Source organism: Lepisosteus oculatus, chromosome 1, assembly GCF_040954835.1.
Source record: "Lepisosteus oculatus isolate fLepOcu1 chromosome 1, fLepOcu1.hap2, whole genome shotgun sequence".
In the NCBI taxonomy this organism is placed as follows: Eukaryota; Metazoa; Chordata; class Actinopteri; order Semionotiformes; family Lepisosteidae; genus Lepisosteus; species Lepisosteus oculatus.
In genome coordinates, this window is record NC_090696.1 from 64,631,876 (window position 1) to 64,650,807 (window position 18,932).

Sequence of the window (18,932 nt, forward strand, 5' to 3'; positions counted from 1 at the left end):
TGGCTGTCACCTTTCATAATATGGTCATTTTCCTGTGGCCACAATATTTTTGCTGTAGGTAAGAAACAAAGTTAGGAATTATTTTTGTTTTTACAGAGGTAATTCTATGGTGTAGGCTGTTGAGAATGTCCTGCTGCCTTCAGCCAGCTGTCCAGCTGGGAGAAGCCAATTAATCAGCTGACAGTTTAAAAACCAGGAAGTAGATTCTTCAAATTTCTATCAATTATCTGTTATCTGTTGAGAGAGAAGAAATTCTCAGCTACATGCTGTACATGCCAGCCAACTGATCGTGTGAGAAATGTCACATTTTGTTGATGTGACCATGGATTATGGGAACCTGAAATTGTATGAGTTTTGAATTGTATAATTATAGATTTTTGAAAGTGTGTTTTGTGGAAAACAGTGGGCAACTTAACAGCTTTGTTGTTGACACGGACACAGGAAGAATTTTATTTAGAAGTTCAATCAGGAGTTTTTTCTTTTTGCTTTATTTTGTAATGTTTTCATTTTCCCTCATGTTATAAGTACGGAATACTTCTTTTGTATCATATGGCTGTGTGTGATGGCTGTTTTCCTGGGACAAGCCTATTAAAAGGCCATTTACTATGTTATCCCAGCCATTAGGTGTCACAATATCTATAGAGTCTACCAATGTTACTAGAATAATCAGAAAGATGAGGCAGAATATCATCGGCATGATGTTTAAGCTCTCGTGTGTTACTGGAGCTAAGGATGATATTTTATGTAATAGCCTCTGCCAATATTCATACTAAAGAACAAACAATAGTAGTGCTAATATACAGTATAAGACTGTTAGGTACTTCTGCAGAGTACATAATGAATTATAACATTGATTCAGCTTGCATATAAATGTCCTAAACCAAAGAGGCCTAGAACAGTTTGTCGATAGTTTCAGACAAAAGTCTTCTCTGCACCTACAGAAAACATGGAGAGATGCCTGATGCACAATATGAAAGGTGTCAAATGATATACAGTAGCAAGCAAACCAATACTTCAAATGTATGTCTGGTCATGACGTATTATGTGAAACCGACACATTTACTGTATGTCTCCATCTAATTCAATAAAGAATATAGATGAGATCATTCTGCATTTTTGCAAATATCTTATAACATTCTTTTGGGTTTTGTCTTTATTAAGAAGAATCATTTTTTTTACCTCTTTGAAAATAGATATTTTACCATGCAGAGTTTAGTATTAAAGATCGTCTGCATACATGTAGATTGAAGCTGTATTTTTAACTCCTACTGAAGTTATAGGAGCATCCAAACATTAACAGTTTGGAGTAGATCAAGAGTTGATTGAGATCAACAGATTAGGAGTTGATTAAGGTCATTTGAGTAGGTTTACAAATTCCTTGATCTTGGTCAAATCTGTGCTTGCTTCAAAAATGTAGAAGTGAAGAAACATCTGAGATAACTCGTCAGGGCTAATTTCCTCATTTGAAGTTAGACTCTTGTCCTGTCTCAGGTTTTTGCAAGTAACATACAGTATATTACTGTAGCACATTCAGCACGATCATAGTTGAGCTGCCTTGTATTATGTATTAGAAATCCTGCTCAAGTGTTACTGAGATTTTTAATCCACTTTTCAGATTTCTTATTGCACAAAAGCTCAGCTTCTTACTGTAAAATAGTAGTTTTGTGCTGACAAATCTACTTACTGCCTCTTTTGTTGAGATTAAGAGCAAAATCAGATCCACGAATTATACATGTACAGTACAGTAGTAACATATTGTAGTATACAGTAAATAATGAACTACAGTAGTTCATTTTATATTTCTATTCATTATGAATAGCATTAATAAACGATTCCCAGAACTATGTTAAAGAAAGTATTTGCAGAATTTCCATTCTAAAACTTTAGTTTTGCATTGTTTTTGTGCATGTATAGAAATGCATGTTATTTCATATTTACACTGAAAAGTGTGAGTAATCTGTTCGGCAATTATGTTAGGAAAGCACAAAAATAATTTTATTTTTTTATTATTTAATGTGTATTTTATATTGTGTTTGATTATTAAACGGTTCTGTGTAGGGTGATGAAATGTGCAGGATTTTTAATACTGTGCAGTATTTATAAATTCATTAAAAAAAGTAATTCTCTCTCTCCAAAGTTCAATGTATTATTTACTATAGTGTGTATGATTAAGTGAATGCTATTTATGATGTTTAATTTGTTTAATTTATTGGGTTTTAAATCATGTTTTTACTCATTTGTTATTTCAGTTACTGTATCTCCCTCTATATTAAGAAGGGTTCTACCTCATGGACTGCTTAGCTGCTGCTACATTGTCTTTATATTGTCTTTATTGTCTACATTGATACTTACCTGGCAGGGGAGATACCTTGATCAAGAAGGAGGTTCACCCAGGGCAAGGCTTGGCCATTGCACTTCAGCTGTGCTGACCCCTGCGATCATAGTGATGATGTAGCGCTTTTCTGGACACTCCACTCAAAGCGCTTTACAGGTAATGGGGACTCCCCTCCACCACAACCAATGTGCAGTTTTCACCTGGATCACTAGGTACAACTCTACTCTTCTACTCTTGAAAAGAGTTGTCCTGTGTCCTTGCTAAACTTCCCATTGGCCCTTACCAATCATGCCCTCCTGATAATCCCCATGTACTGTATGAATTGGCTTTATTACTCTATTCTCCTCCCCACTAACAGCTGATATCGTGAGTGTTCTGGTGCACTATGGCTGCCATCACATCATCCAGGTGGATGCTGCACATTAATAATAATAATTAATAATAATTGCTTACACTTATATAGCACTTTTCTGGACACTCCACTTAAAGCGCTTTACAGGTAATGGGGTCTCCCCTCCACCACCATCAATGTGCAGCATCCCCCTGGTGGTGGTGGAGGGGAGTCCCCATTACCTGTAAAGCGCTTTGAGTGGAGTGTCCAGAAAAGCGCTTTATAAGTGTAAGCAATGAATTAATTAGTTTATTTATTTATCACTTGCTCTCTTCCCCCCACCATGATTAGCATACAAACATGTTAACCACCAAAAGGCAACAAACCCTGTTGAGCCTGCATTTCTCACCTTCTCACTCACCATCACAGCTAGATACAATATTGGAGGTTCACTGCAATCTCATGAACAGTAATTCTCTGCATGTGTTCATGCTAAGACTAACTTGCAGTAAATTTAGGTTGTGTAAAGACTTGCAGGACAGAACTTGCATAAGTCAAGAAAGGGGTGTGCACTTCTCCACGTAATTGTCAGGATCGCAACCCCTCCACTTAAGGGCACTCCAGCCCTTCCTTGTTAGTTTAATCTCCCGCACCTGTTCCCTGTTCCAGCCCCTTTTCAGTTCCCCCTTAAAAGCCAGACGCTGACGCTAATCCGGGCTCTGAATTGGTTCCCGCATTATGTTAGCCCGGGACCTGGATGCGCCTGGCTTCGTTATGCTTTTAGTTTCAGTATCTTGTTCCCGTTCCCGTGCCTCCTGCCGGTCCCAACCCGGTTCTGGATTTTAATCGTCTGTCTCAGATGGATCACCTGGCCTTGGACTTTTAACCTGTTTTTGGATTTCCCGTTTGTCTCATCCCAGGATCGTTTGCCTCGGCAAAACCTCCCCCCGACCACCAGCACTCCATGGACACGCCCCCCCAGTGTCCTGCATGCCTTTTTTCCTCATGTTTTCTCACTCAACCCTGGATCGTTTTGTCTGCACAGGGTCCGGAAAGAACTCTCCCTGACAGTAATATGCCTTTTATAACATATTATTTTAATAGTGGGCTTCCATATGATTGAACAATAAGTACAAATTTAATTTATGAAAAATCAACACAAAATCAGACCATCCAACAAGAAAATCGACAGTCTGTAATTCTCCCATGACCGTCATTACCTGACCAAAAGCAAAAGTTTATATTCTGTGATTTTTAACCAGGAAATTAACAGAAGCCCTAAAATGCAAAATAACACCCAGCAGTCATGAAGTTCCAGAGCGGCAAAACCAAAAACCCAGTGCTATTATTACAAAAGAAAATCACTTTCAGATCTACAGTAACTATACATTCTCTTATGCAGAGAAATCCACTTGAAAATGCATTCCAACAGCTGGATTATTGATGAGAGAACAAAAGAACACAAATAAATAATAAAAAATATTGAACTTCAAAATCTAAAGTGTATAATATACTGTACATGTTGGTTCCATGAATCTCAGGAGATCTGCTTTATATGTTGTTGAACAGATTGGATTAGCCATCACAAATTATCTTTAATTCGACTGGATAAAACACTCTAAACTGAACATCGGTGAAGGGATTTCAGGGAGAAACATTTTCAGCAAGTGGAATAATCTAAACTTCAGTCATGCCTTTATGTCACACTCAAATTTCCAGTTTCCAAGTTCCACTTGGTTATTATTATTATTTGTATTATTATTATTAATATTATAGCATGGGCAGATGGAATGCTGGGAAATATATCACTTTGCATTGAAATTACTCTTTTCATTATTTATAGCTTTTAATTTATTTCAGAAATATTTCATGTATTGGCAAATTATTATCAGTACATTGTGTCCACCAGTATTTACACCAGTACATTTAATGTCTTCTATTTACATTAACTGTTCTGTAAAGGAATGTTGTTTTGATTAGAAGGCAAAATGTTAAATGTTTCTTGAAGAAGTTTAATGACATTTTAGGGGTTTTCTGAAATTGCACAACTGATTTTCAGCACACGGATGCTCTCACTTCATAAAAAAATGTTTAAGTATCTTTATTTTCAATCTGCTTACAGTTATATGTAAACTTTAACACAAAGGATTTTAATCATATCATTTATTTACAAAACCTGTTTTTTTTTCTGCAAGCTGCCAAAAGCAATCACATTTATTATAGTCTCTTCTTCTTCGCATTTTCCCACTTATGTGGGGTCTGCTTGTTTGCAACGATTTTTCCACTTCATACGGTCTGCGGCATCTCGGCAGGTGACTTTTGTGAGGCGCATGTCGTCTTTCAGCCGATCCAGCCAGCGCGTAAATGGTCGTCCACGGGGCCGGCGATCTTTGCCATTGATGTGTCATTTCTGCGGAGCACGTGTCCAAACAATCGCAGGCGGGATTCCCTCATCAACTTAGTGACTGGGGCACCCCTTCATTCATGACATGGTCTAGTCTTGTCAAGCCGAGGGTCCATCGCAGCATCTTCATTTCCATCGTATGGAGTGCCTGTTCATGTTTCTTTGTCGTTGGCCAGTATTCAATTCCATATAGGGCCACTGGTCTGACCACTGAGCGGTAGACTTTGGATTTTAGGCGTAAAGGGATCTTCTTGTCGCGTAGTACTCCAGTGACCTGCCGCCATTTCATCCAAGCGCCGCTGACTAGCGTCATGGCGTCTTGGATGGTAGTGCAGTTGGAGTTGACACATGAACCTAGGTACTTGAACTGTGTCACTTTGTTCAGTTGGACCCCACCAGCTGCGATTGTGCCATCGGTTTGATCACCGCATTCCAGGTACTCCGTCTTCTTGATGTTCAATTTCATCCCGAATCGTTCAAGGCGTGTCTTCCACTCCTGTACTTGTTGTTTGAGGCCGTGTCACGTTTTATTATTATATTTTTATATTTAATATTTATTTATTATAGTCAACTATCCTAAATATTTGGAATCCATCATCTTCAAGGGCAATGGATTGTACTGTGCAAAGTTATTTCAGTGATCATTACTAATGTGATTATTTCTAATGTTGAACATACTTCACAGTAAATGTCTATTCTTAAACTAAAATTCTGTTTAATTAGACTAGAACATGCTTTGTGCACTAATGGCAGTGATTGCAGTATTTGATAAATGCAATCAGTACTCAGATTGAAATATCCTACTGTAGACTTGTTTTCAATGAAAACAAATAGCCCACTTTTAATTGGTGCAGTGTGCGCTTTCAGTTCATGTGGGCTGTTTTAAAACTTAAATCACTTTAGAACAAAAATTATTAGAAAATAACTTCTAAAAATGGTAAAGATGTAAAAGAGAAAAAACAGTAGTAAAAACATAAAAATAGATGACTGCGCATTAATTTTCTTTATACATAGGCTTTGGGACAAAATGTGAAGAAAAAAAGAATTGAGAAATTCTTAATATCACATCTTTACATATGATGGTTATTCATACTGGCTGTTTAACATAATGAACACAGTCACAGTCCTTGGAGAGTTTGTTTCATTGATAGAATGTTACTTAGAAAAGGCAAGAAAACAAAACTATTTTTCTTTAGTGACATTTCCTATTACTACTTTTTAACATGGGGATCTTGCTCAAGATAAGTTAATTATTCCATGGCTGTCACTTGGCTTTCTTTAATTCTCATCTTACAACATCTCAAGGAAAAATGTGACTGTGAAAAAATGATTACTTTTTTCATACTAGCATAATAAAATTAGTTATACTACTATGGTATTACTTGTATAGTATTACTAGTACATACTAATAATATTACCTCATCTCTGAATTATCTCAGCATTATCTCCAGGTGACATTCTTTATTATTTTGAAACATTTAGCCAGCAGTTCATCTGTAAATATACTGTACATGGTTATATCTGGCATTCCACAGATAAAAGAAACATTGGCTTTTACAAGCCTCCTGATTTGGGAAATGAAATATTTCCTGCTTTCACTAATTATGGTGTGAGGTTACTTTCTGTATCAGAATGACCAGAGAAGCCTCGTATGCAAAGAAGCCTAGTACTGTATGTGCAGAAGATACAGGTAGTCATTCAATCATACAAACCTTCAGAATGATCTAATTTTATATCATTATTGCATTAACTCTGCATAATCTCTTCTCCTGTATTGATAATGTGAAAAATGTATATTCTATAAATATAACATAGAATACAAGGGACAATATATTTTATATTATATAATATTATATTTATATTAGTGATGAAATTGCTGTCTTCAAAGAAAATCAATGTGAAGATGATCCAGGGTGAGTCATAATGTAAGAACATTACTAGCAAGAAGGACATTGAATAATTTCTCCACTTAGATTCAAAACTATGATTGTAAAAATTCTGTTGAATTGTGCCATTCCTACCTATTGTAATGTGCCAATTATACAATCACATTTCAATAACAAACATGACTTCTTTAACACTGTCCGTGAGACAGTGAACGGGGAAGACAAAGAATGGCATACAAATCCAAACAGGTCCAAAGGCAGGTCAGGGCACAATCCAGGAGTCCATCAGCAAGTAATCCATCCTGGGACGCGACAAGGTTAAAATTCCCGGGAAGGGGGAAAACACAACAGACAAAACATGGAGGTCTTAGGGTGACGGGGCGAGATCCTCCAGACCCCGGGCTCAGGAAGCGGGAGGTGTCGGGGATGAGGCCTGTGCCCTCAGGAGACAGATGTAGGGTATCCTGGTGCTAGGTGGGCCTCGCGACATCCTTACCTTAATGTTGAGCCCTGAGGACTGGAGGAGCTAGTCTTCAAATAATACACATAACAAGGTACACCTGGGCGGTTAACAACAATTACAGGAATAATAACGGGAGTATTGGAGCACCCTCTACGGAGGGATGTCGGGCCTGACAGTTCTGGTTAGGCCCAAAGCTACGGAATGGAATGTCAGTATTTCATATGATGAGAAAAATGGTTTAAAATGAAAATAAAGTGAAAATATAACAATAAATTCCAAGTCCAGAAAACACAATCAAAGGCCTTTCAACTCTGACTTTCATTGAGTATGAAATGTACTGTACAGTATACACCGAATGAACAAGCTAGCATTTAACGCTTCATTAGAGTATGCAGTTAGTAGTAATCATCATTATCATCATCATCATCTGCATACATACAGTATGAAACAGAAGGTAAATAACAAATGTTGGATTTCTGGATAAATATCTGCTTGAAACAGGAATTATCAATCTTCCCCATGTTCTTACAGCAAGTAAATACACCATGTGCTCATACCTACAGTAGAAGTCTTTGCATAATCCTATAACTATCAAACTAGTAAAAGTGACTTTGAAATGACCGCTGGGTGACATTCTTTTCATATTTTGAAACTTTAGACTACTTTTATCCAACAGATCATATGTATTTATGGTTTACTATATAGCTTGTGCCCTGCTGGAATTCGATCACCATCTCTAAGGAAACTGAAACCCAGCAGCACCGAGCCACACGGTGTTTGAATCTTTAATATTTTCCCTCTTATATATTTAAAAGTCATGCCCCTGCCAATGCTTCTTTATTCCTAAATACTATTTTCTTGCTTTATATTTGTTTTACATTTTGTAAATCTGAAAACAAAATAATTTGATTTGATTCACCTGGACATAAATCTCAGTACTTCTAGGTCTCAAATGCAAACCAAGTTAAGGGAAACAATGGTAAGTGGAAAAGAAGGCTTAAGCAGAAAATTAACATTTTGTCTATAGAACTCTAAGAGAGCAATATTTCACTGTCTACAGTATGCTGAAGGTGGAAAGATATTGCATAACATAAAGATCAGGTTTTGTGAGGCAAATTTAGTATCTTTTTATTGGCAGGTAATTATGTTAAAGCTGCATTATTTCAAGGTCTTAGTCTTTTAAATGAGATAAAGAATAATATACTGTCTACTGAACTCATAGACTTGCCCTTGAAAGGTCATTCAGTCCTACTGCTTCGGTATACATTTTCAGATGTGGAAAAACAGAAGATACTGGACCTTATAATTGTGTATTCTTAGATCAAGTTGTGTAAGATATCATTTTCAATTTGTTAACTCAATAGAAGAGGGGGCACTTCTGCCCTTCATTATACAGTAGGTTCATATAGTCGTATACCTGTTCAATAAAATTTTATTTTTACATGACACATTTTGATCTCACAACCTAATTATTTTAGAACATCTAAACACATATACAATATGTACTGTACATTAATTGACTAAGAGAAAAAAAAACACATAATTTCATATTAATTTCATTTGCCATTGAAATAGATTTAACAAAACAATTGTAGGAATAGGTTAGAAAACAGATGGATGAATTATAACTATAACTACAAGAACATTGATATTAGAACAAAAACTGGATCAAGTTGGAAGTTCATAGCGTTCTTGCTTTTTATCAATGACAAGTACAAATAGCTGACCTGCTAATGATTCTGACATACTGTACATCTATTGTTTAAGTAAAATAATCTGAAGTGTTTTTGAATAAAACAAAAATATTTAAGCTACACATTTATTGCCTGGTTAGTTTACTTGGTAGAACATGAGACTTAATTGTGGGTGGGTTGTGGGTTTAATTCCCACATTGGGTATGTTTATCATCTTTATGTCTCTTAATTGCTGAATTGCTCTTTTTTGTTAATGAGTTAATGGGTCTGTGTTGTGTTAAATGTACGGGTATTGTGCTATGTCTTTTACATGTCTTTGAAGCAAATTTCGCATATGGGACAAGTAATTACAACTTTGTTTTAAATAATTATATCTAGTTTTCTGGACTGTCAAAGCACTTAAAATAAATAAATTAGGGACTCACAAACCGTTCACCTACAGTATTAGAGGCACTCAACAGTACAGATACAGACTCTGCTTTTTACATATCAGTGATTCAGGTGTTTGCTGAGTCCTTAGCTGACCATAACTGAGAGTTACCAAAACAACATTGAACAAATGCCTGAGTACTAATGGGAACAATGACTTAGGTGAGCTTAGTCCAGCAAATGTATTCTTGGTCTACCATGAACAATGACCTTTGTGACTTATTGGACGCCTGTGGATTTGCAGTGCTGTCAGTGAGAGTAACATCACTATTTCAAATAATGCTAAAATAGCATTTTGAGATTTTGGGGTGAAAAAAAGTAGTTGGCCCAACAGTTCACAGTCTTTTAGGAAAACGCTTAAACCTCAGTCCTGTTGTGATATGGGAAATTAAAAAGTAAACTAGACTTTACTTTTGACTCTATCATGCGGCAGTTGAGTTGCCTTTATGATTAGCCAGTTTTTATTATTTTCAATTTTCAAAAAAAGAAAAAGAATAGTACAGCATAATGCAACAACATGGATTTTATGAACTGCAAATTGTTACAATTCTGTAAACTGAAATTTGCTTAGTCTCACTATAAACTGAATTGTAAAGCCTGTAGTTTGAGAGTAACAGTAAAGGAAGAACTCCAGGGTTTCTTGGATATTTAACGTTCCATAGGAGGAGGTATACAGTATATAAAATAATAATTGTCCCCTCTTTACAAACTCAGCAGGTATGATGCTTACCGGCATTTCAAATAAAGTCTTCAAATCCTAACCTTTTAAAAACAAAATACAAAAAGCATCTCTAAAGGCTTGTCAATCACTTCTTTCACTGGTCACTTCTCCCTTCAGTGAACCACAAAATAGAGGCTCTGCATGCTAGGAAGGACAATCTGGAAGTCTCAAGTGTTTTTTAAATGTCAACCAATGAAGGGTCTTCCACCAATTGGTCAGGCAACTTATGGTGCAAGGTCATTCCCCATTGCTCTCGGGCAAATGTGGTCCAGACAAAAGGTCTCCATCTTGTCTCCACCTACTGCCCTCTTACATACCAGATGGTACTGTAAATACTGTATACAGTACTGTATATACCAAACTTCTGTTATTTTTTGTTTTGCTGTTTAACCATATTATCTAGATGACAACGATATGTCCACATTAACAACAAAACCTTTTTGTTCAGCGGTAGCTTCTTCAAACGTTGTGCTTCCTCTTATATATTTTTAGTTAATGCTCTCCTCTTTTTACAAAAAGTAACATTTTACTTGTGACTCAGAATTAAGTAATTCTGTCCTCTAACAGGGATGTCTCTGCACACTGCACAGTTTACACTGCCCCCCTGTCTCCAAACTCCACCTACCACAGAGTGGAGGAATTTGATATTATCTACCTTAAACAATATATTTCTTAACCTTGTGCCTTCAGTGGAAATGTAGAACAGAGTACAAGAGCTGTATATCATAGATGATTCACCACACAAGTAAACAGCCTCAGTGCCACAGTGTGGCAGGCAAAACTGGACAAGAGATTCAAATGCTGAACCTGTTGAAAGGCCATGGCTTATACTGTATATTATAAGCAATAGATTTAGTTGAGTTTTCCTTGGTAGGGACATACATATACAGTATACAGCTCTGTCCTTTGGAACAGTACAGTAGACTTACCATTACAGACATGGACTCTATCAATGTAAATGCAGACCTACTATTCTGGTTCCACCGCCTTGCCACAAGAGGGCACTTCAAGCACTGGTTACTAGCCTGGTTGCGCAGCAGAGGGGGCTCTAGGCAATCACAGACTGACCAGTTTACCTAGGACTCCATGCCTCCATTCCCAAGTGCTAGATAAACAGTACTCTCATTCAGTTCAGTGCTCTGTCAGTGTAACCTCTGGTTCAAGCACTGAACTGTAACTTTTTTCCAGATTATAATACCCTTTTTCTTGCCTTGTTCCTGCTGGACACACTAATATCTCTTCCAGCAGCAACCTTAGTTGTTCCCAGGAGGTCTCCCAGGCTCAAACCTGCTTAGCTTCAGTGGGTTGCCAGTTGTGAATTGCAGGGTGATATGGCTGCTGACCATTGTATTTGTGGATTTAGTCTTCTGTTACTTTAGTTCCTAGTGTGTTGGTTCCTGCACAGAGTCCACTTCCCTGGCCATTTGGCTGTCTAGGAAGACCTTACACCCCCTTGTCAGACTATAGGCATAAAATTCTGATCCTTAAAAAAACAGAGCATCTCAGCATAGAGAAGACACTTCAAGCCATATCACCCTGCAACTCACAACTGGCAACCCACTGAAGCTAAGCAGGTGTGAGCCTGGTCAGTACCTGGATGGGAGACCTCCTGGGAAAAACTAAGGTTGCTGCTGGAAGAGGTGTTAGTGGGGCCAGCAGGGGGTGCTCACCCTGCGGTCCATGTGGGTCCTAATGCCCCAGTATAGTGACGGGGACACTATACTGTAAACAGGTGCCGTCCTTCGGATGAGACGTAAAACCGAGGTCCTGACTCTCTGTGGTCATTAAAAATCCCAGGGCGCTTCTCGAAAAGAGTAGGGGTGTAACCCCGGTGTCCTGGCCAAATTTCCAATTGGCCCTTACTAATCATGGCCTCCTAATAATCCCCCTCTATGAATTGGCTACATTACTCTGCTCTCCTCCCCACTGATAGCTGATGTGTGGTGAGCGTTCTGGCGCACAATGGCTGCCGTCGCATCATCCAGGTGGATGCCGCACATTGGTGGTGGTGGAGGGGGGTCCCCATTACCTGTAAAGCGCTTTGAGTGGAGTGTCCAGAAAAGCGCTATATAAGTGTAAGCAATTATTATTATTATTATAACTCCAAGTGGTCCTTGGAGTTATAATAGTTATAAAGAAAATCCAAAATTACAAACAAATCCTGGTTAGTGCAGAAATTGAAATGCTATGCATTACTTTCCAAAACTATAAATAACAAACCCTCCAAAATGGAATAAATATATTCCAAAACTAAAATATAATTGTGGAGTCATATTTAGAAAACGTTGCCTCACAAAACTCTAATCTGAATCTAAAACTGAAATGGGTTGATAGTAAGCTTAAAACCATCAGGAAAACAATAAGCATATTGTCAAATCAAAACACAGAGAGGCTATCTGTGAGGCCACACAACTGAGCAGGTGCCACAGCATGAAGGAATATAAGGGGGTTTCATGCATGGCCAGGTCACCCAGGATTGAGAAAGTTAAATTGGACAACTCTTTCTGGGAATAATCAAAACATTTTAAAACCCATAGGAAGCAAAATTAACTGGCCATCCAAAGTAGTCTCTATCCATCTATCCATTTTCTTCCAATTCAGGGTCACGTGGGATCTTGAGCCTATTCTGGCAAGCAATGGGTGCAAGGAAGGATACACCCTAGATGGAATGCCAGTCTGTCACACGATACCCTATATTAAAAGAACAAAAAAAGGATCTGAAGATAAAAATGGACCATCTTCAAAAACCTCAATAAACTAGAAAGTTGTTAAAACTACTAAATCCCTCTTAATGCATCAAGAACCCCAGAAGAAAGCTTCAGGCCCTCATATCTAGGAAAGCCTTCTGATTCAACCGCATCTTTAGTGAGATGCAGAAATGTAACATTGTAAAGATATAGGAGAACCTGTGAAAACTATTCAGCTTAGGCCTGATAGCCAGTTATTACCTTGAGATCTGGAAGCAAGGCTTAATATATAAACCCAACATACAAATGTGGAGACAATTTCAGAGTTCAAACGCATCAGTATGAACAGTAATCAAAAGCAATTCTGTAATATTCTTAACACTAGAAAACTGGCCATCCTTACCAAGCACAGTACCATAAAAAAAAAACAAATCAGCTTCCTACTAATTCTTTTTACCTCTTTACATATATTTACACTATACCCTGCTGACCCCAAATGCAAAAACTCACTAAACCAGTAGGACAAATGTTAAAAAAAACCTTTTAGTCAGTCTGTTATTAAATTATTTCCTTCACACTACTCCAAAGTGGAATAGTGTCAAAACGTACAACATTTTATAGAAGATACATGTGATATAAAGATTGGCAATAACTCAAAGGTTTCTTCATTCATATGAGAGGAGTGAAAGAAGACCCAGCACTCTTCAACATCTCTATAAGTGACAAAAGTGCTGAAGTAGTCTGTAGCCCTTTGGTCACACAGTACATGACACGGAAGTTAAATGCATACAATTTGCTGAATATGTGGTCCTATTGTCACCCACAGTGAAGGAATTAAAGCAGAACTTGACACTGCTGAAACAGCATTGTCAGACCTGGACCCCAGCAGTAACATTGAAAAAATGTCAAAGTTTTCTTAAGTTCTACAGTATATCAAAGAAGCAGGTACAATAACATATTCAACTGGGCTATATCACCTTGAAGCACAACGCCACTTACAACTATCTGTGCCTGACAACTTTTGAATCAAGGCATTTTGGTCTGGCGATTCAAGATTACAATACAAGGCAGATGACGATATTTATATTGGGAAAAAAAAAACATTTTGACACAATAAAATCCCCCATAAAAACCGGGCTGAAAGATTTCAAAAGATTGATCTAGATGGTCCAATATGGTGAAGTGTGGAGTTTTGTAAACTGCAGGTTTCCAAATGTGTGGGTATAATCCCTTACTCTACACCATTCAAAAATTAAAGTTGAGATTACAAGTCCATCTGAAGCTGACTGTCCGGCATTTGTACTGTCCCAAAGAGAGAATCCCCTCAACCAGCTAAATCAAGTTGTCACTAGTAAGACCTATAAAATGTTATCCCCAGAAGCAATAATTCAATACCTCAAACTATATTGAGATATGTACAAACCTTTTTGAAACAGAGAAATTAAAATTAAAATTATTGTTACATATTGTTACATATTTTAGAACTGTAAAATAAATATGACCATTCCCACTGAAGCAATGAAGAACACCTGGCTGCTATTGGAAAGATTAAAGGTGTCCTGACTGTGAGAGAATTTGCTTTAACAGGAAGCAGACGTCCAGAGAAGTCAGGAAACCAGCTGTGAGGACATTCTGCATCCTGGAAGTCAAAGCAGCACCACACCTTCCCAGAACTGTCACATCCATCTGTGTAATCCGTTTTAAGACTGCAGTGTCTCCATGGAGAAATTCCAGGAAGAAATAACTGGCGCATCAGCATAATGACTGTAGCTTGCTGTCTGCATAAAAATGACCTACATGCTTTGAGGCCTTTCAGAGGCAACATGTTGACAGCTAAAAGATGAAATTACCATCCTCTGTAGGTCAGAGAACATCTGAGGTGGCAGCATAGAGATAATTGGAGTGTTTCGCTTACAGGTGAATGTTGTTTTGTCCTTGACAGACCTGATAAAAGACAATGTTTTGGGTATATCATTGTGAGGGGTGTTATGTTAAATATTGCATTGTTAAAGTCAGTCTTTCTTCATCTGCTCCATACCATTGCAAACCTATATATTTTTCTTTTGTTGCACACCGCCCGCCTCCCCACACATTCATAGTATTCGTGTGCCAAATAAAACTTATTTCATTGTTTAATGTTAGTTTACTTCAAAATGCATAGTCACTTTATCTTGGCAGGAATTGATGACAGTGAAATATGGAGTTCTTGGTCAGTTGCTCTCACATGTGCTCTGTTTTTGTTTTGTTTTTATGTCCGTCAAACTTTTAAAAGCTTGCACCTTAGCTTGCACCACACACAGTCTCCTTGTATGGCTCATACACATGTACACTAAATGTGCAACAAAACAGTGTGGATATTCCAAAAAATTGAAATGTATACAGTATTTAAATGTATCCATTTCTTATTAACTTACTGGATATCTGACATTTCCAAAATTCTGTCGCACACCTTTTCAATCTTACATTGAAACAAACTTGTTAGGGTCAATTTCTCCTGACTAAGTTGAGTAATGATTTGGGAAGAAAATTTAACACAACAATGCAGATTGAGGTCAACCTTACAGCTCAGCAAAACATGAGAAAGTCTTTGAGCCGTCAGTTTTTCCATTCCTGCAAGACAGTGCAAGACCACATGGTGCTAAAAGTTCAATGGCACAACTTCAAGAAAACAATGTCAATGTTTTGCTAGGGGCCAACCTTTTCTCCTTACCTGATTCTACATACAGTACAGTAGAATAAACTACAGCACATGTGAGGACCTACTTAGCCACTAGCACCATCAACAGAAGACAACTGCTATTCTCCATCCTTCACCTGTATTTTCTCAACAAGTGTGACAAAACATCCTACAGGTATCTGTCAAGCCTCATCTTGTCAGTAGAGAGGCTGATCAGGTCTATGCACCTTTGCCACCAAGACAGGAATAATGTTTAAAGTGAATATGTTAAATATTACTTGAACTTATACAGCAGTGTGTCATATCTCATACTGAAACTTTTTTCTTTGAATTTGTTTGATATTTCCTGTACAGTGTATTTAAAATATTTGTTTACATTCGGTAGAGCTGAATGTTGCATTTCTTCTTTGTTGCAGTACATACTGTACATGCAACAGCTAATCATTAAAACCAACTGTCTGAAAAATGAATGTTCATTGATTAAGTTACTGTAGCTCTCTGAAATAGGCACCAAAAAAGCTACTTGATTTCAATTTTATTTTGTTTCATGCATATACCGTTCTGTTTAAAAGGTAAAAACACAAAGGCACCAAACCTTGCTCACTATTGAAAAGCCTCTTTAAGAGTTTTCTAGTGCGCGTTATTTTCTTGTTGGATTTCCCGGTTTTTGGATTTAACTTCTCCCTTTTGATCTCGTCTCTTGGATATCGCCTTTTGGATTGTCTTCTCGGTTTGTTTCTGCTCTTTCTGCTTAAATGATCTCTAGCTTCTCCTATCGACCTTGCTTCTGGTTTACGATTTTGGATTGCCTGATCCCTGACAATACTGTACCTTTTGCGGAACAAAATTCCCTCCATACAGAAACATACCCTAAATTAGAATTATTTAGTTTGATTCTGCTGACACAACTCCGTGGAGTCCTTTACAAGTTCATAACCATCGAAACGCAAAGCTCATCATCACAGTTTATGCCCCCAAATGATCAGACCAGAACTAGTCTTTGGGGTATTTGGATGCTTATGTGCTCTGTAATTGGCTATCTAATTCACAGTGGCAGAACAAAGTTCCAAAACACATCAACATGTATATTATACAAAAAATAAAAACATTAGTGAATGAAAATCCATAGATTGCCATCCACAACTTTTGATTAAACTTTATGTGACCCATCTGGCATTTTTCGAAAAGAGTAGGGGTGTAGCCCCGGCATCCTGGCCAAATTTCCCATTGGCCCTTACCAATCATGGCCTCCTAATAATCCCCCTCTATGAATTGGCTTCATCACTCTGCTCTCCTCCCCGCTGATAGCTGATGTGTAGTGAGCGTTCTGGCGCACTATGCCTGCTGTCGCATCATCCAGGTGGATGCTGCACATTGGTGGTGGTGGAGGGGAGTCCCCATTACCTGTGAAGCGCTTTGAGTGGAGTGTCCAGAAAAGTGCTATATAAGTGTAAGCAATTATTATTATTATTATTATTATAACTCTCACATCTGATGAGAGGTGCCACAGGCTGCACCCTGATATTGGATCAGTCCAATATTCTGGTATTTTACCATGTAAAACTGGACTAAAATAAAATAATAGTAAATTGTTAAATCAATCATGTTTACATTTCTAAATATTAATAAAAAGAAGCATACATACTCCAGAAATTCTGCTGAATGAAAGTCTGAAGAAAGTGAGATATTAACATAAATCAAAATCAAATTCAAAATGAACAGTTTTATTTCCCTTTTTAAAAGAATTCAAGCACTGTGAAACCAAATGGAGAATACATAACACAGCACAGATCTATAGCTTATTTAAAAAAATGATAGAGGTGGCAGCTAAAAGTCAGTCTACCAGAAACCTGTGTGAACAGCTGGTGATCTGGAACTCACACTGAGCAATTTGCCAGGTTATAATTAAAAGGAGAGACCCACTGTACCTCCTAATGTTATGAAGAAAAATAATTGGTTGTTTAAGCATTTACGTTTTGAAAACGTGGGACACCAAAGAGTAACCCCTACTCTGCGACAAGCAGTATAAGGAGGCGATACCCAAACTAAGCAGAAGTGTTCTAAAAGAGGGGAAATACATAACATTTCAATTTTAGTTTGAGAACATTAATGTTTTCTCATATTTGAAGGGTAACAGCATAAAGTATCCATCATTTTCCGTAAACTTTGAAAAAGAACACATTCAAATACACACACAATAAATAACACAAAACATACAGTATAACGCGTAGTATGATACACAAAGTCTAAATCATTTGGTAACCAGCATTCACAACAGACAATATGGATGTTGAATTTGTTTATTATATTTATAAACAAATACAGAAATATAACAATACATACAAAATTATATTTAACGCATTGGAAATCTCACATGGACATATTCAAAGGTGATGTTTATTATTTTCTCCTTTTCTCCCAGTTATAGCATGCACAGATTTTTCTGACTCCTGTTGAGCTGTTCACATGTTGGCCATGCTTTTTTTTCTCAGTTCTTCAAATCATGAAGCTATTAAAACAGTTGAACTAGTGCCAGATACGTCCTCAATATTAAAACTTTTAAATTAATCAATTTATTAATTTGAACAAATTCTGAACTGCCTCTTTGTTCATCACACTATTGTCTTGTTGAAATGCTGCTTAATGAGAAGAAAGGATGATATGATAATATTTCTGCAGACTAATGTACTGTAGATTACTCAGTTCTTGGTGGCTTTATTGAAGGAGGCCTGCTTCTTCGAGAGATTCATAAAATAAAATTCTCTGTGTCGACAATTAGAAACCATATCCAGGTATACAGTGATATGAAAAAGAAATATCACTTTTTACATAAAAAGAAATATCTTACCTTCACCTAGTCCTTACCAAGTCCTAAAGGTAGATAAATCTAACCTCCTGTGACAAATAACACACACAGTTTTACTTTGCAATTAAAAAAGTGTAAAAAAGTGCACCCTTATTGCTTCTACTGTATGTCAATTAAGAAGGTTATTAGAACCAGGTGCTGTCAAACAAGTGCACATACTTTAATTAGTTGGAAGTGCTTTGTCCTTTGTCAGTTTGACCTGGAGCATTCAGATTTGTGGTAACACATTTTGCTTAGGTAAAAAGATATCTGTGACGGAAGAGCTGTTGTTGTTGCTCATCAGTCTGGGAAGGGCTATACAGGTAAAGCCAATTTCAACCAATATGAAGTCCATCAATTCCACAGTGAGAAAGATATTTCACAAATGGAGGCAACTGCCAATCTACCCAGGAGAGGGCACCCAGTAAATCCATGCCAACATCTGACTGTATGATGCTCC

General features: G+C 37.3%; 2 pseudogenes; one reads left to right on the forward strand and one right to left on the reverse strand.

Annotated features, from left to right (window-relative positions):
- The first annotated feature begins 2,344 nt into the window (after positions 1–2,344).
- On the forward strand, positions 2,345–2,468 carry LOC138241451 (U1 spliceosomal RNA; annotated as a pseudogene).
- A 2,446-nt stretch (positions 2,469–4,914) lies between these two features.
- LOC138241212 (uncharacterized) lies at positions 4,915–5,578 on the reverse strand (annotated as a pseudogene).
- Between the last annotated feature and the right edge of the window lie 13,354 nt (positions 5,579–18,932).